The sequence below is a fragment of the Triturus cristatus genome, chromosome 4_2, assembly GCF_964204655.1.
Source record: "Triturus cristatus chromosome 4_2, aTriCri1.1, whole genome shotgun sequence".
Lineage (NCBI taxonomy): Eukaryota > Metazoa > Chordata > Amphibia > Caudata > Salamandridae > Triturus > Triturus cristatus.
Window position 1 is genome coordinate 59,202,059 of NC_140586.1, and position 22,758 is coordinate 59,224,816.

Genomic DNA, 22,758 nt, shown 5'->3' on the forward strand with positions numbered 1-22,758 from the left:
ATTGGAGAAGCCAAATCACCATCTGTTTGCAGCAGCCAGAGTATGCAGCCTGACAGCTGACGGAGTCAGAGCATCATCGTGTGCAGGGTACGTAGTCATTGAACTATGTCCCCAGATTCAGACTGCATTTCCGTGCTAGCAGCACAATTTGGCTAACATCTTGTTGCACACAGGGACTTTGATGTGTTGTGAGTCAATTAAGGGACAACTTATAACAGGCGGAGTGGTTACTACTCTGCACCCGCAGTCCTCTTTCTATGACCACGGTGATCTTCCAATAGGAGTTGATGGGCGAACTTTTCAAAATCCCTGATTGCGCGTCTCTGTCATACACAGCGGCATTGAGGAAGGCAACCACGCCGAAACGCGTCTGCCAAGTGTCACAGCAGTGGCGATAATTTACTTACAGCGAGATGTGCCAAGATGATGAAAATAAAGCCTCTCTGGATCTTACCTGAGCATGTGTCAGCCCGTTTTTTGTGTGAAGCGGGATTGGTGGAGTATGAGTCAAGCGGTCGGCGCTTGAGTACTGACACGCCTCTTGGTCTGGTGCACCGCGAATTGCCGACAAAACTTTGGTTCGAGCGTATGCTAGTACGCATCGCCCCCCCAGCAGCGACACTTGTGTTGGTACACTGGGGAAAGAGCAGCAGATTGTCTGCTGAAAGGACGATTGGAGAAGCCAAATCACCATCTGTTTGCAGCAGCCAGAGTATGCAGCCTGACAGCTGACGGAGTCAGAGCATCATCGTGTGCAGGGTACGTAGTCATTGAACTATGTCCCCAGATTCAGACTGCATTTCCGTGCTAGCAGCACAATTTGGCTAACATCTTGTTGCACACAGGGACTTTGATGTGTCATGAGTCAATTAAGGGACAAATTATAACAGGCGGAGTGGTTACTACTCTGCACCCGCAGTCCTCTTTCTATGACCACGGTGATCTTCCAATAGGAGTTGATGGGCGAACTTTTCAAAATCCCTGATTGCGCGTCTCTGTCATACACAGCGGCATTGAGGAAGGCAACCACGCCGAAACGCGTCTGCCAAGTGTCACAGCAGTGGCGATAATTTACTTACAGCGAGATGTGCCAAGATGATGAAAATAAAGCCTCTCTGGATCTTACCTGAGCATGTGTCAGCCCGTTTTTTGTGTGAAGCGGGATTGGTGAAATATATATATATATATATATATATATATATATATATATTCAAATACAATTGGATCCTCTCTGAGGCACGCTCAACGACGGGTGCATCGCGGTGGACTGAATCCAAGCCCATAGACTTACATTTTATAGAATAAGATTGCTCTGCACTCTGAAAACCTGATTTTTCAAGCTTTTATTTCAGCAAGATCGGTCCACACCAACGCGTTTCCGCCTTCCAAGGCCTAATCCCGGTAGGTGAGTCTTTTTACTATTGCACTTATATACAGTTGTTCACATTAGTCTTCTATGTGGCATTGTGGGAGATGTAGTGCATGAATTTCTTTAAACATTTTAACTATATTACAATATTTACATAATGTATTCTGACCATTTTCACAGTGTTATTTATACAAATGGTATCTTGTCTAACATGTTTCAAAGAATTAATAGTTTAAATTTAAGTACACTTATTTTCAATTGGTATTAGTCATATTAAGTTCATAAAGTTTTTCTTGCATGCCCATTAGTATGGCTTTTAATTTGAATTGTCCAGCTACAGCCATAGAGTCTTTTTTATTTTTAACCATCTGTATGGTATGAATTTCTTTGACTCTATTTTTTGACGGGATTAGTGCCCCAAAATTTTGTGCATACAACAGCAGTTCTTTCCATTTTGTTCTTTTCCTTTCACATTTTATTTCCATTCTTTCTTTATCATTCCAGATGTACATATAATTCCTCATCGTTGTTAATTCCATGAGGGGTCTTATTTTTCAATTTGATTATGTATTTAGATTCCATCTGTCGTAGTTTTCGAATTCCATCACCACCTCCCTCATTGTCTTTTATTGTATGGATTCCAAAGAAAATCATAGCTCTCCAAATCACCATTCTGACATGCCATCATATGCTTGGCAGTGGCATATGTTTGATCTCTATTTTTCACTTCTCGTATATGTTCGAGGAGTCTCTTTTTGAGCATGCAAATAGTGCTTCCAATGTATTGCATGCCACATTTACATTTGATTATATATATCACAAATTTCGTGGCGCATGTGATTTTCTGTTTTATGTCAATTTTGTTTCCTTGGAAGTCTTGTATGCTTTTGCGATTTTCCCCAATTTTGCACGCTTTGCACACATTACACTTTACAAATCCTTGTTGTTATTTTTGGAACCAATTGGTAGATGTCTCTTCCTAGAAATTACTTCCCACTAATAAGTCTTTAATTGATTCTGATTTTCTATATGTGATAAATGCACGTGATCCCAATAGAGAGACAATGTCTGGATCATTTTATATTAAATGCCAATATTTTTCAATATTTTTTATGATTGTCCCACTTTTTTTTACTATAGGTGACGATGCACCTTGATACTTTTTGTTCTTGGGAGCTTTCTGTTGGTTTTTACTTTTCTTTTTTAGTGATTAGAGTTTCAGTTTGTGTTTTGTTCTGAATTGTCTGCCTTTTTATAGTGTGGTTTCTCTATAGCCTCTGCTTTTTAGTCTCCATGATGTTTCATTTATTTTATCCTCTACATCAGTTGCTTTTGAGCAATTTCTTTTCATCCTTGTAAATTCCCCATATGGGATGCTTTCCAGGAGAGATCTTGGGTGAAAGCTTGTGCCGTGTAGGATGCTATTTGTTGACGTTTCTTTTCGGTACAGTGTTGAGTGAATTTGATCCTCTTCAATATATATCCAGGTATCCAAAAATGAGATGCCTTTGGTACTGGTCGTGCAGGTGAATCTCAAACCTACATCATTTTCATTCAGTGTGTTAAAATACTCTTTAAATTTTCTCTCTGTACCGTTCCAAATTAAAAATAAATCGTCAATAAATCTGACCCATAGGAATATTTTGTCAATCTGTGCTTGATTCTGTATGTTCCAGGTCATTTCCTTCTTCCACCACCCCATTGTAATATTGGCATAGTTGGGAGAAAAGGAAACGCCCATGGCAGTTCCGCAGTTTTACCTGTATAAATCATGATTGAAAAAAATGATATTATTGGTCAGACAGATCTCTATCATTGATAATAACATTTTGTTGTGTTCCAATTCGGATATACTTCTCTGTTGTAAGAAATATCTACAAGCTTTCATGCCCACCTGGTGTTCTATTGATGTATATAGTGAAACCACGTCTATGGTTTCTAATATGTAATCCTGATTCCAGGTTATCCCCGTTAAGATTCTCAGGAAGTCTCCAGTATCACGAATATAGGAATTCAAATTTTGTGCAATGGGCGCTAAAAAATAGTCCACATAATCTGACATTTTCTCATACAGTGAGTTACATGAGGAAACAATCAGTCGACCTGGCGGGTTGTTGAGAGACTTATGTATTTTTGGGATAAAATAGATAGTTGAAATAGTTGGAAGATCATTTGATAAAAATTCGAATTCATTCGCATCAAATCAGATTTCTTTCGTGCCAGTTATTTAATTTGATATTTAAATTGATGGTCATTTCATTGATTGGATTTTTTTGAAGCTTGGTGTATTTAGTAACATCATTTAGTTGCCTGTATGCTTCTCTTTTACAGGAATCTTTGTCCATCAGGACAATATTGCCCCCTTTGTCCGTGGGTTTGATTATTATTGTGTTATTATCCATTAATGTTTTCAACGCTTTCCTTTCTTTGCAAGTTAGATTTTCTTTCCGATTCGGAGGTCTTATTTTTTCCATTTTATCTAGTTCTCCTGTCACCGCTTCCGCAAATAAGTCAGTTTTGTTTCCAGGTGACATTATCAGGCAGAACCTTGACTTTTTCTTTAGGCCTGTTCGGGGATGTTTGTCTGTTTCCAATGACAGTTCTTGAAGGATTTGCTGTTCTGATGTTTCTCCCTCTTCTAAATTATACATTAGTTCAAACATAGTTCGCAAGTGCAGAATTTGATCAATAGTTAACTCAGTACTTCCTTGTTCAACATTTTCTGTTATTTGTGTTGGTTTCTCTCCAGATATTTTAGTCGTATTCACTTTTGCCAATTTAAATTTTCTCGTATACTTGTATAAATCGTTTTTTGTTTGGGTGTAATCAAAGTGTTTTTCCGGGCAAAAGGAGAGTCCTGTATTCAATAACTTTGTCTCTTCCTCCATTAACTTATATTGTGATAAGTATACTATTAAGTTATTGTCCATTACCTCTTCAAACTGCGAAGTTGGTATTTTCTTCTTCCTTCTTGATCTTCTTGTCTTTCTTGATTTATGGAGGATTCCGAATCTCCCCTGCCTCAGCCTCATCCTCGATTTGTTCCTCTCCCCCTGCCTCTTTCTCTTTGTATTATTTGGTCGATATGCATCAACCTCTTTTCTTCTAAAAGAGTCGGTTTCATAGCTGAACTTGTGCCCATTGGTGTTTCTCCTTCACTTATGACAGAATCACTTGTAATTTCTCCAGTAGCACTGTATTTGTTTTTATTTGTTGAATAATTTCTCTTTAAAGCAACAAATCTTTTGGCAAATGTTAATATCCTTCCATGTGCATAATCAGCTTCATCTCTTTTAAATTTTCTTTGTTTGCATTCTTGAATTTCGGTCTCATATTTTTCAAGGCGTGTTTCCATCTCTTTGCATAGTTTGTTCATGTCCTCTTTGTTTGTGTGTGCTTTAATTCGTGCTTCCAGTTCCTCGATGTTTTTAGTTATTTCATCCAAGTCTATTTTGGCCTGTTTTATGAGAATTGTCATCATGTTCATTGAACATTCCATATTGTTATGCCCCCATTCTTCTAGCAAGGCTGTTTTTGTGTTAGGGTGTGTGGGCATCGTGAAAATCCAAAGTCCTCCCTCGACACGATTCACCTCTATGTATTTTTCAAGGGCTCTGACTTCCCAACTTTTGTTCATCTCCTTTTTGTATAAGCGTTCCACTTGAAAGATAAGTTGTTTAGGTATTTGCCCTTCGTTTTCCTGCATATTGCTCTCTACTGTCGTATCTCCTGTTGCCTGTGTGCCGGTTTGAAACAATGTTGCAACTTTCAGGGCGCGCTGCCTTTCGCACTTCCATTCTGACTTTGTATTTTGGTCTTTGACACAAAAGTTCCGATTTAACTCACTGGACCGTAGCGTGTTATTTATGCTTTTCTCCCAAGCTTTCAGGTTTCAGCCTCGCTCTTCCCCAACCACCGGTATTGTTTACAGTTTTGGCTTCACTCTCACAGAACAGCGTTAGGCTGTCTCGTGGCTCACATTCATCTTTGTGTGTGTCACTCACCTCTGGGGAAACTCCTGTGTAGCCGGCATCCTCCGACTCCGACTTCTGGCTCTCAACCACGGGGGCGATTTCTTCTTCCCTTTCGTGTTCACTGTGTGCTCACGGGCGCCGCTGCTTCTCTTTTAATTAAAAAACAATTGGATCCTCTCGTCAGCGCGCTCAATGACGGGTGCATCGCGGTAGGCTGAATCCAAGCCCATAGACTTGGATTTTATAGAACAAGATTGCTCTGCACTCTGAAACCCGTATTTTTCATGCTTTTATTTCAGCAAGATCGGTCCACCCCTACGTATTTCAGCCTTCCAAGGCCTTAATCATGGTAGGTGAGTCTTTTTACCAGTGCACTTATATACAGTTCACATTAGCCTTCTATGTGGCATTGTGGGAGATGTAGTGCATGTATTGTTTTTTAATATTTGAACTATATTACAATATTTACATAGTGTGTTCTGACCATTTTCACAGTGTTATTTATACAAGTAACATCTTGTCTAACATGTTTTAAAGAATTAATAGTTTAAATTTAAGTACACTTATTTTCAATTTGTATTAGTCATATTAAGTTCATAAAGTCTTTCTTCCATGATATCTATACCTCCAAACAACCTTTCAGAAGAAAAGAGAGCATGTTGCATTCACAGAAGGTTTTCAAATCTCCTCTTTATTCCTCAATAAATCGGACCGGAAGCTTTACCGAGGTGTTTCGGTCTCACCCGAGACCTTGTTCACGATAAACCAGTGATGTGTCTTTACCCAATTATATTCCTTGTTGTTCAAATGCATATGCAATTAGCACTTCCTGTTCTTACATCACTAAGTATTCTGGGATATGTAGTTATCGTTCGTGTAGTGTCACTTTAAATCTAGTCACCAGTGACCAATTGAAACATATGTGAAAATCTAAATGCAATAGTCAAATAGCTTAACAGTTGCATCATATATTTGCTTGTATTTTGTTAAAACGTTCATTATTATCACAATCTCTTGTCAACATATATATATATAGATTTTATCAGTTTTCTGAGGATTCTCTCCTTTCTATTAAATTGCTACCGCACATCAAACCCTCCAGTGGGTTAAATATACGTGGACACAGTCAATCCTCCAGTGGAATTACATCATTTCATCTGTGTTATATATCTCAATTAATAACATGACAATTACAGTAGTTCTAAAAATTGTGTGTCAATAATGTGAAAATCATGTGAAATATGTGAGTTAAAAATTAAGCATGAGGCAATTGGGGTGATTCATAAATGTACATAAAGTTCTTCACTCTGATTTAACCCATATGGGATAAATGTCCGTAACTTCAAGATTTGTGGAGATTCTCTTTGACGCAATTTTTTCTCCCTATCACCGCCTCGATCATGGCGTGATACTGTTTCAATTGTATAAAATTGCAACAATTTCCAATATCCTCTGTGGTGCATTTCCATATGTTTAGCTACCGCGTTACTGAGGTCTTTGTTAATGGTCGCACGAACAAGTTCCAGAATTCGTTTTTTAATCTTGCAGATTGTGCTCTTCACATATTTTAGGGAGCATGGGCATTCAATGACATATACTGCGTATTGGCTTTTACATGTGATCAGTTCTTCAATTTTCCATGTTTTATTGTTAGCCAATTTGATCTCTCTTGTATTTTTTGCAATCTGACATACTTTACAACTGTGACATTTCACGAAACCTTTTGTGTTCAGCCATTGAGTCGATTTATGTTTTTTCTTTTGAAAATGGCTGTGGACCAACCGATCCTTTAAGTTTCTTGCTCTCCTGAATGTCACATTTGGATGTTTGCTCATAATTTGGCCCACTGTTGGGTCCAATTGCAATATTTTCCAATTTTTCCTTAAGATGTCTATGATTTTTTGGGATTCATTTGAATATGTATTAATCAGCCTAATTGATTCAGCATTTTCACTGGCCTCTGATGTTTTGATTTTTAGAATTTCTTCTCTTGTTTTTTGATTAGACTTTTCCCTACTGTTCTTTATTGTACTTTCTTGATAACCTCTGCATTTGAATCTGCGGGATGTTTTTTGACTGTGTTTGTGCCATTCCTCATTTACTGAGAAGATTCTACCAATTCTCAGGAATTCTCTGTATGGAATGTTCCGAATTTGTGATTGCTGGTGAAAACTTGCCGCATGTAATGTGGCATTTGTGGCAGTAGATTTGCGATGCAAGGTTGTGTGTAATTTATTATCCTTGATATAAATTTCTCTGTCAAGAAATATTACTTTCATCTGGCTGATATCATAAGTGAATTTTAGATTAGCGGCAGTTGAGTTCAGAATGTTAAAATACTCCTTGAAGTCTTCCTCTGATCCATCCCAGATTATAAGGAGATCATCAATAAACCGTAGCCACATGATTGTTTTATTTACAAATTCATCATTATCTGGGTGCCAGGCTAGTTTCTGTTCCGACCTGCCCATTACTAAACAGGCATAGCTAGGGCTAAAAGAAAAACCCATAGCTGTCCATTTTGTCTGCTTATAGATTTCATCACCAAAAAGGAAGATATTTTGAGTCAAACAAATTTTTATCATTTCAAGTATCATTTGATTATGTTGGGTGCAGTGTATGTTTCTTTTTTTGAGAAGAAATTCACAGGCTTCAATCCAAATATCATTTTCTATATGGGTGTATAAGGACACCACGTCTATTGTTATTAGCCTGTATGTTTCCGACCAGGGAATTCCTTGTTTATTCCTCAATAGGTCGCTGGTGTCCTTTATGTAGGAATTAAGGCTTAAAACAAATGGCATAAAAAAATAAATATAATTTGCAATCGGTTCCAGCAGAGCCCATTTTGCAGAGATAATAGGTCGACCAAGTGGTTTTGTCAAATTGTTATGGATCTTTGGCAGGAAATATATTGTTGCCATTATGGGGTGATCTGTTATTAAATGTTTCCGTTCATTTTCATCAATAAGATTGGATGATTGCCACTCCATAAGTTTATTGTCCAATTGTATTTTCAATCTTGATGTGGGATTCGTATCCAGTTTTTGATAGTAACAGGTATTGCTCAATTGGTAATGTGCCTCTTCTATATAATCTTTTTTTATCCCAAATAATGATGTTGCCTCCTCTGTCTGCCATTTTGATGTCAATTTGTTCATCAGGACCGGACTGGCCATAGCGGGCACCGGGCATTTCCCCGGTAGGCCGCTACGGTGGGGGCCGGTTTTGGGCCCCTGGGCGGCCGTTTTTGTTACCGGGGGTCGGCAATATCGGCCCACTGTAACAAAATCGGCCGAAAACGGCCCTCGCAAACTGCTCGGCACCACTCCCCCTCTCCCGGTGGGGGGGGGGGGTTTATGGGGGGGGGGATTGCTGAGCAGTTTGCCTGGGCCGGTTTCTGTTCCCAGTCTGGCAATGTTGTTCATCCTGAATTACATTTTCAAGTGCTGTTCTTTCTTGTGTGGTGAGGTTATCTGAATATCTTGTTTTATTCAATTTGTATAGTTTTTGAATTACAGCTTCATGGAAGACATCAGTTTTGTTGCCTGCTAGCAATTGAGGGTAGAAACGTGATTTTGTTTTTTTACCACTAATACCGCTCCCATTTGTGGGCATGCTGTCTCCAAGGTGATATTATTACTATCGTCTGTTTCGTCCATATTGATTTATTGACTTTGGCCGTTAAGATTGAAGTTGGTATTTTCACGTTCTTTTTAAAATCCGGCATTTTTTTGTTTTCAGCGAATAGTTTAGCAAGTTTAATTTTCCTCACATATTGATATAGGTCTATTCTAGTTTGTGCCAGATCTATCTGTCCCGTTGGACAAAAATGTAGCCCTCGTTTGAGCAACGATATTTCTAATTGTGTCATGCAACGTTTCGAGAGATTGACAATTGCCAACTCATCTGTTGGTTCTAATGTAATTTCTTCTGACACATGCTCCTCGTGGTTGTACCCATTTTTTTATTGTTCCGCTTGCTCCTTTTCCCTCTTCTTGTTTGTTTTTGTACTCCAGAGGGCGTCTTCTTCCTCTTCCTCTGTATCTGTCATGTCACTAACTCCCCGGGATCAGAACGATGCTCAAAAATGGTCCACCTCTCGATAGCTTCAAGTCTGTATGCTGTTATAGCACAGCTCAGTGAAGTGATTGAGCGAGGGAAGGAAAGGGTGGGGACAGCAGGCAAGGAGACCTGAAATGACAACAAATGATAATCCTATTAAAAACAGGTTGGAGTGTATTCTATTTAGTATATCCCACTATGTAGTAATCAAGTACCTGTAAAGAAAATAAAGAAGGTGGTCTTTTCAGATGAGCCCTTGTAGAGAATCTTGTTCCTATTACTCAGCATAGGACCATAACCATAAACCTTCTTGTAAGGGCACACTAATAATAATCCATGGAGACACAAAGAACATATGCAACCATTAGAACATACAATCTGTCTATTGAGCGATGTATACACTCCAGCAATAATAGTTTCCTAACGTAATTCAGACCTACCCAGTTATCACTAAGCCTTGCACCTGGACAGGGTAGTCAGAGATAGGAAATATGGCTCTTCTACAATTCCCTGCTATCGTGTGCTGCCTGAGCTGCTAGAGAAAAATATATGATCAAGCGTATAAATTACTTATACATCAGCGTAGCTCATACTTCACTAGTCCTTCAGCGAAATATACAATAAGGATATTTTGTGCGTGTTATACTGAGTCAATCATCCAAACTCATCATGTTATGATGCATATTTCTGGATAACAACAATGAACACACAATATACAAACAAACCCAAAACATAAAGCATAGGAAAAGTGCCGCTTTCTAGTCCGGGCACATAAATGGGCCAATTTTGTGACAGTCAATAACAACTATCAATGCCGGTATCCCTACCACCTGCAGGAGACGACATACGTGTGGCTCACCAACAGGGAGTAACACCGCAGTATGAAAATGAGGCACAAATATGAAAAAAATATGCCGGTATCCCTACCACCTGCACGAGACAACGAACGTGTGTCTCACTAACAGGGAGGAACACCGCAGTTTGTAAATAAGGCGAAAAATTCCCCCCAAAGCAAGGATCCTTTGATTGCGTGACCAAGTCACGTTTGACCAACAAATCGGGCTTCAAAGAATGTAATGGTGGTGTTACGACACCCTTACCGGACCCCCACAACGATAATCAAAAGAGCGGCTCACGAAACATCAAAACTTCTTCCTGGTAACTCCTGGAATAATCGGCAGCGCTGCGGGGAAGCGGACGTGCTTAAGACTCCTTCCGCTCACCCTGACGGTAGCGTGCCCTCTGCAAGGCATCCCGGGAAGTGTAGTTCATTCCGCAATAGTGACGGAACATCCTCGAGGATGCATGTAGAGCGTCAGGAAAGAAAAGCGCTCGATGCGCCTCAAGATGAGACAGGGTTCACGTAAACTGGGAGGGTGGAATATGACAGTATCCTTGTGGTTGAGTATGCATCTTTTGCTTCCTCTGTCGTTGTTGGAGCACAAGACGCTTGTCTCCTAAAAAAGAGCGTTTCACTCTTCCTCCCGTTGTTTCTACTTCTCCCTCACTTGCATCTGTTGAGGTTAAAGACGAGAGGCTGCTTGAGATGTTTGTCACACCCTCCATTTTGTCCTCTGGGTTTAAAGGTGTCAAACTTCCGGGCATATGTGAAGATCCTTCCTTCTGCGCAGTCATCCTTATCTCGTTGGAACTTCGTTTTTTTGAGTGATTGTACAATCTCCTCATGTCTCTCAATTTGTAATTCTAGATCTTCCTTAAATTTGGACATTTCTGGATTAAGATCCAGTGTTGCTAATTCCTTTTCCAGGTTTTATAATTGCTCCTTGATTTTATTAAGTGCAATTTCTAAATGTTTCACCAATATGCCATAAGGCCCATTGAGGAATTCAGGATATGTTCCCCACATTCTTGCAGCAAGTCATTACTGGAATCCTGATGACTAGGCATTAAAGAAATTCTTAAGCCTCTTGGCACTCTTTGTACTTCTAAATATTTCCTAAGGGTGATACGTTGCTGCCATTTATTTATCTCCTTTTTCAACAATTTTTCCCAGAGTCTGAGTTTACTTTTTATATCCGATTTGTTTAGGGGTAGTTTTGTTATTTGCTACCTGTGTGATTACATGCAGCAAGTTTCCACCAGCGATCACAAATTCGGAACTTTCCATACAGTGAATTCCTGAGAATTCGTAGAATCTTCTCAGAAAATAAGCAATGGCACGAACACAGTCAAGCAACATCCCACAGATTCAAATTCAGAGGTTATCAAGAACAGTTGGGAAAAGTCTAATCAAAAAACAAGATGAAGAAATTCTAAAAATCAAATCATCAGAGGCCAGTGAAAATGCTGAAATAATTAGGCTGATTACTACATATTCAAATCAATCCAAAAAAATCAAAGACATCTTAAGGAAAAATTGGAAAATATTGCAATTAGACCCAACAGTGAGCCAAATTATGGGTAAACATCCAAATGTGACATTCAGGAAGGCAAGAAACTTAAAGGATCGGTTGGTCCACAGCCATTTTCAAAAGAAGAAAAACAAATCGACTCAATGGCTGAACACAAAAGGTTTCGTGAAATGTTACAGCTGTAAAGTATGTCAGATTGCAAAAAATACAAGAGAGATCAAATTGGCTAACAATAAAACATGGAAAATTGAAGAACTGATCACATGTAAAAGCCAATACGCAGTATATGTCATCGAATGCCCATGCTCCCCAAAATATGTGGGGAGCACAATCTGCAAGATTAAAAAACGAATTCTGGAACACGTTTGTGCGACCATTAACAAAGACCGCAGCAATGCGGTAGCCAAATATATGGTAATACACCGCGGAGGATATTGGAAATTGTTGTGCGCTCCCCGCGATTTAAAAAAAAAAAAAAAATGTTTTTTTCACCCTTGGGGGTCCTTCTGTGACCCCCTGACTAAGGCTAGGGGGTCAGAAACTCTCTTCCCTGCCCCCTTTTCACGTTTTCCACCTTTTTTCCACCTTTCCTTATCACTGCGACAGACAAAATGGCAGCCGGCACTTGCTGATTTCGACCGATTCGAATGTTGACTGACATCAAACAACCAATCAGAATTACGCTCGCGCACGTTAGGGTGCGCGCACGGTGCGCGCATATAGATATGTATATGCTTTTAAATGCAATTTTCTCAGGAAATACTGAACAGATTGACTTCAGATATGCAAAAGGCACTTCCCTGACCTGAAGACTACCCGTTTGCCAAATTTCAAGTAATTCTGTTCAGCCGTTCAGGCTGTACCTTCGACTAAAGGTCCTATGGGAAAATGCATGGGGAAAACGCATTTTGGGACCCCCCTTTTTTCTCGGCCCCCGCTTGACGAATCACCCTGAGACGTTCAGGGTAGGAGCTGAGCGGAGCGCCCCATTAGTTTTGAAAATAGCGCGAGGATTCGTCAACCGGCGCCAAAGTTATTCAAAATAGAATTTTCAGATTTCCTATGGAAACACGGTCCTAACTATAACTATCTACTGGTGAGCGCCAGTAGATATATATATATATATATATATATATATATATATATATATATATATATATATATATATATATATATATATATATATATATATATATATATATATCTTTGGAGAGTGGCGGTAGCCACTCTGTAGTTACAGCTAAGATTCCGAAAGGTAGGAATACCTCAGATTTTATAATGGTATTAACTTTGCTACCCTTTGACGAATCTTCAAGAAAGTTTGCAGACCTATTCCTTTTTCTACATTGGCTGATGATGCGAAACATTGTAGTGAATAGTCAAAGTGCAGACCTCACAGGATTGTATGCCATTGGGTGGCAAATTATGCGGCCAAAAAAAGCTACATTTGCGGCCCAAAACCTCAAAATTTGCGGTGTTTTTAGAGTGGCCAAAAAATGTGCTTGCCACGCAAATACCAAAGGGCCTGTGCTGTCACTGCTGGAGACTGTGTTGTGTCACAATCTGTGACCTCACAGAGTCTCTAGAGCACACTGCATCGAACTGGAGGATGTCTGACGCCAATTAGAGCGGGTTACAACATGAAACCTGCTCTATCTGTCATCAGATAACCTTTGATCCTTGCTATGTAGAGGGCAGCAGGGGCTGGGGGTCTCGAACAGCAGCGGGGGCTTATAAAAACCATCCCAGGCGGAGTGCTAATAGCCAGCCTGGATCCGGTTCAGATTGCTAAAACAGCTTGCGAGAACTGGTATTTTTTCCCTCTCAGTTTTTCTAGAAAGTCCACAAACTACCTTGGATACAAGGTCATTTTTTAATAGCCATTGCTTCTCTCTTCCGGCTCAAGGTGTTTGAATGTAAATCTGGGAAAAACAACTTGTGACTGTCCCCATAATCACAGTTCCCTTCTGCAACATACTTGGAAAATCATCTCTCAGTGCATTGCAGAGCGTACCACAACCAATGTGAGACACATAAAATTATAAAGATGCAAATGATCTTATGTCACCTTTATACCCACTGGGGTGAGATGCAGCATTGTGTGTGATTCTGACCATATTAAGTGAAATGTTATGTGCCCACTTGGGTGCTATATACCACTAGGATGTGATGGATTTTGCTACAGTATGGCATGAGGACATTTACATCTTTATAATTTTATGTGTGATGCATTTAACCCAGTACTACACTATTATGACAGATGTTACAAGTTGGCAACCGACCTTTTCACAGTTAACTTATTTCAAGTCTCAACACTAGTAACATGATGACATGACACCTAGAGGTATTAGTATTGAGTGCGGTTATTTATTTTTCCGTGCATCAATATTGTCTCCAATGTATTTTTTATTCAGTTGCCACATTACACTGTTTACAGTATTTCTTTTTAGGTGTTTGTTGCCCTACGATTGTGCCTGTTTTCTATGTTGTACACTATTTGTAGGTGTGGGCCGAGGGATAGGAGTGTAGTGGAGGGTGGGGGCAGGAGAGCCTTTCAATGGCCTACAGAATCTGCAGGGGGCACACAAACGTGTGAGGCGGGCTGCAGCCTCTTTCCACAGCAGAAGGGGGCTTTGTGCATTTGAAAGGCAGGCAACAGAAGAAATTAACACGTCTGCTGCCTGCTAGCCTGTTACTCACACTTCCTTTACTGGCACAGTGCAGAGCCAGTAAAGAAGAGTGGGTCAACATCATGTTAGTTCTTTTTTTTGCACAAATTTTGGAGACGCTTTTTTAAAAAATCGCAGGATTTTTACAAAAGTGCAAATTTTGCAATTTTGTGGCAAATTGCGATATCCTGGGGGTCTTAAGGGGGTGCAAAGAAAACAGGTGGGCGGCATCCCAAAGCAAATTTTTCCACCAATGCATTTTACATAGATTTTTGAAACAGGTGTACTGGCAAAATGGCTGAACAGACTTTCATGAAATTTGGCAGGAATATAGATTATGGTGTGGAAAGCATCCTTTTTGTTATTTGATCTAAATTGGTTCACTAGTATTTAGGTAATAGAAGACAAAAAATGTAGTTATATATTGAACATCCTTAGTGATATATTGAGTCCCCGTGTACCCCAGTACCTTTGAGGCATATCGTGGAACAAATGGAAAAAATGATGTGCAGTTACTCTAGGACAGAGTACCTGCTTGTTTCTGAGAAGCACCGGTACTCTCCAACTAAAACTATTACGTTTTTCTTGAGAAGTGCAGGTACTCCCCGTCTCAAAATAAAAAAGTCCCAATAATCAGTACCTGACAGTACCAGCCCACTTAAAGCACTGCTGGCGATGAAGAAACACAATTTAATTGGTTAATGAAAGCCCTTGCAAAATGAAAAGGCAGCCATATTGTTTAGACCACACTTATAGGTTATTACTCTTGTTTTAATGTAGAGGAAGGGATGGAGTAGTTTAGGAAACTCTGTAGAGGAAGGGATACATAGTTTTATTGATCTATTTTTTTAACGTTTACGGAATGCCGTGAAACTCTTGAGAAAGTATCTAGAAAGTACTACAGTACCTACTAAAATACATTAAAAACCCTTAGTTATGAGAAAATAAAATTAGAAATAAAATAGGTGGCTCCTAAAAGAGCCTTTGTTTTTTTAAACTAATTAATGTAAATATGTTTGTCAAGCCCAGGTTTTAGGTTTGAAAGGAAAAGATGGTTTCCATAGGTTGTAAAATGTATACCATCATAATGATACAGTGCTCAATTGGAATATTTTATATTCAAATGAAAAATGGAAGACATTTGATCTCGAAGGAAAGTTGAGACTGCCTTCTTGACATGTCTTTGAGTCTTTGCAGCGTTTAGAGTAGACCACTTCCACTTTTCTCTCTGACAAATACTTTAGAACACAAAGTTTATGTTCAGAAACAGACATTAGGATGAAAAATATCTCCCACATCTCAATTTCCAGTCTAAGTCCAGTTAAATATCCTATATCTTTCCCACCACGTTGGATAAGCATAAAAGGGGTGGTAACATTCACCAACATGGGAAAGTAGAGAGAGTAACTGATTCCATTTCAAACCTCTTTCACCAATCCATGTTATTTCAACTCCATTCAAATCTAAATCATTTTAAACATCTGCTTTCTTGGTATGCTGTCTTGCCAAAAAAATTAAACTATGCCCAACAAGCCAACCCCTAACATCTTACACATACACTGACATACATGAATGAGGAATACAGAGACAGACAAACAAATATATAGCAGAGTTAGATAAACAGGCCATTAGGAAAGTACATAATATCAACAACTGATCTTTGAAAGAAGAACAATTATTGGCCTATATACAATTTGGGCTACTAATGTAGCACAATACTAAAAACAAAACAAAAAGGGGTAAGAAAATAAACTAGTCTGAGCAATGAAGTTTAACAAATATTAGAAAGGTATTTAAAACACACATTTCCGGATCCACGACAAACCAATAGAAAACTAGATAAGAAATAAAATTAAAAAGTAAAGCATAATGTGATTGGTTATTAACACAAAGTGGGCTATAAACACATCCCAATAGTACTAAATAATACCAACAATCATAGAGACTCTGCTAACTATTGGAAAGCAATGCAGCTGTATTTCTTCTTCAAAGCCATTACAGAGAGACTGAAAATTGTACATCATAAACTCCATCTCTACAGTTGCCACTCCAATGTACGACATGCTACTCCACTCTATGACATGCCACTCTACCCTACGAGACGCCACTCCACTCTACGGCACACCACTCCACTCTACGACACACCACTTCACTCAATAACACGCCACTCCGCTTTGCAATAAACCACTCCATTCTACGACAGGCCACTCCACTCTACGACATGCCACTTCACTCTATTCCTCTCCACTGTAAAACCCTCAACTCCACTCTACCCCATTCACTCCATTCTATGACACTCTACAACACGCACCTCTACTCTATGACATGCCACTCCACTCTGCGCCAAGGCACGCCATTCCACTCTATACCACTCCATTCTACAACAGTCTACTCCTCTCCATACCCTTCCACTCAATGCCACTCTATACCACACCACTCCACAACATGCCATGACACTCCACTCTACAACACTCTACTCGACTCTCTGCCCCTCAATTCTACATCACTGTACTCCACAACACTCTATGATAAGCCACTCCACTCTATTCTACTCTGCGACATGCCCCTTCACTCTATGACACGCCACCCCGCTCTACTCCACTCTATGCCCCTCAATTCTATGCCACTCCACAACACTATATGACATGCCACTCCACTCCACGCTACGACACGCCACTCCATGCAACACTCTGCTCCACTCTACTCCCCTCCATTGTAGGACACTCTGCAACACAACAGTTTATGACACACCACTCCACTCTATGCCCCTCCACTCTAACACTCTATGTATGACAAGCCACTCCACTTTACTATACCACCCGGCACGCCACTTCACTCTACGCCACTCCACTCTACAACATTATTCCACTCTAAATCACTCTACTCCACTTTACAACACACCACTCCTCTTCCCTCTATGACACACTACTCCACTCTATGACATGTCACTCTGCTCTACCACATGCCACTCCACTGTACCACATGCCACTCCACTCCACAACATGCCACTCTACTCTACGCCCCTCCACTCTAAGACATTCTACAACATAACACGCTCTGACATGCCACTCCACTCTACACCACTCCACTCCCCTCCACTCTAAGACACTTCATGACACGCCACTGTATGACACGCCACTCCTCTCTACTATACAACATGCCACACCACTCTACGCCATTCCAGTGTACTCTATGACCTGCCTCTCAACATAACTCCATGATACTCTACTCCACACTATGACATTCCACGCATTTCCTCTCTATGCAACTCCCTCTATGCCACTCCACACCACTTTTCACCACTCTACTATATAACATACTACTCTACTCCACTACCGCACTCTATGCCACTTCATTCTACACCTCTATGGCACTCCACTCTACAAAACTCTATGCCACTCAACTCTCCTTCACTGGTCGCCACCACACTATACAACAATCTATTGCACTCTATGCCACCCCACTCTACCACACTCTACAAACCTCCACTCTACAACACTCCACTCTACGACACTGTTCTCCACTCTATGACACTTCACTCAACTTGATGCCACTTCACTCTACAACAGTGTACTCCACTCTAAATACAATCAGATATCACAGTAGTAGCCTATTATAAGCTTACCATGTGGTATGAAGCCACATGTTTAACTTACCTGTAAGGAAATGTCTCTTTTTACATGTTCACTTCCACTTTTTGGACTGATTCTGCTGGAGTTTTTTACTTTGAGAGGGCACTGAGGCAGGCCAACCAGGCCTCAGTGCCAATGTTTAACCCTATACAAAAGTTATGTACTGACTTACTTATAAGTCCTTAGTAATGGTACCCAGGGCATGTAAGGCAGAGTGTTCACACAGGACCGCAGCACTATTTGTGCCATCTTGCGTGTAACAGAGGTAAAATGGACACAAGCCAGCAACTGCAGACTGACAGAGTAGTGTGTCACACTGCTTACTCGACTGTGCCATTACACCTAAGGAAAAAAAGACAACTTTCCTTAAGTTATATATGTGAGTCTTTCCCTAAAGAAGGCATATAGAATCCTATGGCAGGGACCTATATATTCTTAAGTAAGACATATGTTTTAACAGCAACACATTTTTAAATAGATGTTTTGCTGGGAAAGATTAGGTACCCCATTGGCTAACATAGGGTGAAACGGTTGGCCCTCCAACCTGTCTAACTCCTGAATAGGACCACCTAACAAAGTCAAGTAAGGTATCAAATTATTTGGGACATTAAATCCGACCTGATGGCCAAGCCAGATTTAAGGTCACTAATAAAGTTAAGCAACGTTTAGAAAGTTGATACCCTGTACTCCCCTTAGTACAGTGGCCTCATTAAGAACATGACGCATAGACTGATTTGTGACTGCCTTAGGAGACATGTGAATGACTCCCAGGCCTGGGAACAAAGGCTGCTGCCACAGAATAAGTTGTTACCTCCTCTCCCAGGATAGCCACTCAGGGTGTTAGCCCAAAATGCAGTCTTCAAAGATGAAGCCGCCTCTGAAGGGCTGCTAGTAACAACATCCCTGAGCAGGATGCCTTTTGTTCCTGCAGACAATTAGGACACAGGGCCAAGAGAGGGAAACCTGTGCTAAAACCGGTTTTCCTATGTGCATGCAGCCCACTGGTAGCCACACCCCTAGGGTGGGCAACTATGCTCCTAATGATCAAGGAAGGGTCATATCATCATGAAAGGGGAAATAATGTGGTACTCTAGGATAGCCAGGTGCCACACATCACAGGAACTTCTTCACTAGAGAGGAGGGGACCCAGTAGCCCATTGACTAGTGACTGGACGGTTCCCTTGGGGCCTCTTTCGGTTATAAATATGGCACTCCTGGCACCCTACTCCTTAGTTCACTTTGGAGAAGAAGAGAGGACTGAAGAAGGATTGCCCTGCTGCCCCCAAACTGCACAAACAGAGGCTGCACCGATGAGAAGACTGCACCTACTGCACTTTTGGGCCAGCGAGATTGGGACTCTGCCTGCAGCTCCTGGCCCCGGCAAAAGTTGCTTTCCCAGATTCACCAAGACGAGTGACTCCAAGGATCAGGTGGATGATCCCCTGGAACCAGTTCCAGGAACACAAAAGTGCTGAAAGAGCCCACACCAACACAGTGGGAGCCCTCGCAGCAGATTTGCCACTACCAGTCACCAGGTATGACAAAAAAGAGAATTTGAGATAGCCAAAACCTACACCCGAGTCTGGCGGACCAGAAAGTGTGGTTCACAGTCGGATTCATTGTACTCAAAGGACGTCAGCCCCATCCAAAGGTTTTACATCCAACCATGGTGCAACATGAACAGTAGCCCAGCATCAGCTGGCTGACTACTGCAACGTAGAGGACTTCGAGGGACCCCCATCTCCATGACCAAAGTCTCCGCACATCACTTGTAGTCTGAGGAACCACCACCGAGACACCTCCGTTGCCTGCACCACTACCGGAGAATCCTTTTGAGTATCTTTGCCTGCATCACTCAGAAGGACCACTCCATTCACTTCTATGGTGGTTGTTCTCTTATTTATTTATTTAATTTATTTATAAAGTTTTATATAGCGCGAACTTGATCCCGAAGGATATCAGAGGGCTTTGCAATTAGAGGCAAAGGTAACAAATCAAAACATGAGTCTAACATGGGGAATCTAATAGGTATTGAATCAAATACTACACACATAACAGCTCATTTATAAACCTGAGTGAACGACTAGGAATGGGCTATGCGATGGAGCATAGAGACATAAGGGGGGTACGTACAATGATCATATACAGGAATAATAACCAGTACCACAACAATAATCAAAACATGAGTCAAATGGGCAGTCTAATAGGCATTGAATCAAATGTTGCACATCTAACAGATCATTTATACACCTGGGTGAACGAAGAATGGGCTAGACGATGGAGCATAATGACTTAAGGAGAGTAAATTCAATAATCATGTACAGGAATAATAACCAAAACAAAAATAATGATCATATACAAGAATAATAACCGATACTATAGTATGTCCGATGTGCTTAGAGCTAAAAATTGCCCCTCATGTTAAGGTAAGAACTTGTTCGTGAGGAATCCTTTTGCTTCCAGTTTGAAAGCAGCCTTGGAAGAGATTCTCCGAATTTCCGGTGGAAGAGAGTTCCAAATTTTAGGAGCAGCGCCAGAGAAGGCTTGTTGGCATGTTCTCTTGGGATCTTGCTTTAAAAACGCTCTGATGGCCAGGTAATTGTCTGAAGTATCCTTTCTGGCTCTCTAGACCTCATCCCTGCCAGATTTGGTCACTCTAGCCGGGCTGGAACACTAGCACTAACTTTTCCAAACTTTTCAAACTTTACGTTTCCCAATGCTTGTTTGCGTTTGCATTTAAAAGTGATGACAAATTCTAGAATCTGTATCTCTGGAACCCTCCGGTGGATTTTATTGATTAAGGTCTCTAAAAACTCATAAAAATACGCTCTATTTGTATACATTGGTGTTGTGTTTTTATTGGTGTGTGATTTTCCTTTTCTGCTTTATGGTGCTGTTAAATGCTTTACACTAAGTTCCTTTGCCGAGCCTTACTACTCAGAGCCACAGCTACCCAGGATTGAGCTAAGATTGAGTAATACACCATAATAAGGCCTCACAGCCATATCATATAGTACACCCAGATCCTCACATTACCATCTACTTAATTTTTTTCTATATATTATTTAAAATGTTGTATCTCTGATACCTGAAAAAATATGGTTTATGTTGGTACAAGTTCTTAATTGTTTGAGATATTTAGTTAGTATTTTTCTAAAACATTTTTTTCTGAAATGTTCTATTCAACAAAAAGAAAAAACAATAAAGCTGTTGGGGGAGGGGGGACACTGGTGAGCATGACAAGCTCATGGCGTATGGTCAGATCTCTCTCTCCGCAGCAATCACAGTATGGCACAAGAGACAGTATGTGGCAATACTGCCATACTGCTCTATAATTTCTCTATTCTGTCTCAAGAGATGTACCGGCACCATGGTACCAGGAGCAGGTATTGATGGAGGAACAAATGCACCGGGTGGTGTTGGAGGTGGTGATGGAGTTGAAGAAGTCGAAGATGGTGCTGGAGGGACAAATGCAACAGGTGGTGGTGGAGGGGCTAACTACTCCAAGAAGAAGTTGAAGGTGTTGCAGTAGTCGAAGAAGTGGCCACTTCCGATGTTCCTGCTTGGGCCTCTTCCAACTCCTTCTGACACCTTCTTTTGGTCTGCGTCAAACTGGCCGAATGGATTGCCTCCAGGTGTTTCCTCATTCCTGCCGACTCAACAAGTACTGCTTGATGTCGTCATTGGAAATCACCTAGCTGCATAGGTTGCGGTTAACCCGTTAAGAATTCACCTTTTTCCCACCAGGTGGCAATGAAAAAAACTCCAACATGGTCGAATTCCCTCTGTTTCTTCCTGCGCTCTATTTACTGTTCCTCCTCTTGCATCCTCCGCTCCACCTCTTCTTCCACCTCCTCAAGCAGGATAGGATATTGCTGTTCATTCATTGCAGTATTGCAAAACCTTTAAGTTGGCTTGTAAAAACGAGATTTTCCTTCTGGGAAAGAGTACAACCTTCACCTTTGAAAAACTCAATTGAAATGGGGAAAATGGGTGTACACTTCCTGTTTCCTACAATGGACAGAGTTCTAAGCCAATGAAATGTTGTTTAACAAAAGGGAAAGTACTGTTGAGTATTTCGATACTATTGTGGTACTGGTATAGTTCACAAACACAACCTATAGTTTCAATATTAACACATATACGATTTAAAAACATAACTAGCCATGAAACCCTGAATCCATAATTTAAATATAATATCATTTTTTGCCTAAATAGCATTTAAAAAATGTACAGAGGTACCTGAAAGTACAGTTATACCTAAATATATATATTATATACATATACATATATATACATATAAATATATATCTATAAACACACACATATATACACACACATACATATATATTTATTTAATAGCATATTAAAGAACATTATATGGATAAAAACATTTCTGAAAAGACATACAAATTCAATGACAAAATAAAAATCTACACAAACCTTAAAAATTACTAAGTTACAGCTATAACTTTATACTTATAACTTAAAGTTATAATTTACATCCCGTCCTAAAATTACTGTAACTCGCACACATCTATACAGTCTTGTCAACTTACTAGCCAGATAAATTAACTATAAATCGCACTTTTCACATGCACTGCTTACTCCTTATCATATTACATCACTTTTAGCATGTATAATCATAGCATAAGAACGCACAAGACATCTGAAATG

General features: G+C 40.2%; 1 long non-coding RNA gene across 1 annotated transcript in view; it reads right to left on the bottom strand.

Moving 5' to 3' along the window:
• LOC146832971 (uncharacterized) overlaps positions 1-5,683 on the bottom strand; it is a 47,881-nt gene extending 42,198 nt beyond the window's left edge. Inside the window, exon 1 of the long non-coding RNA XR_014960189.1 lies at positions 5,374-5,683. This is a non-coding gene — a long non-coding RNA (uncharacterized LOC146832971). The remainder of the gene's footprint in view (positions 1-5,373) is intronic.
• Positions 5,684-22,758: the final 17,075 nt, after the last annotated feature.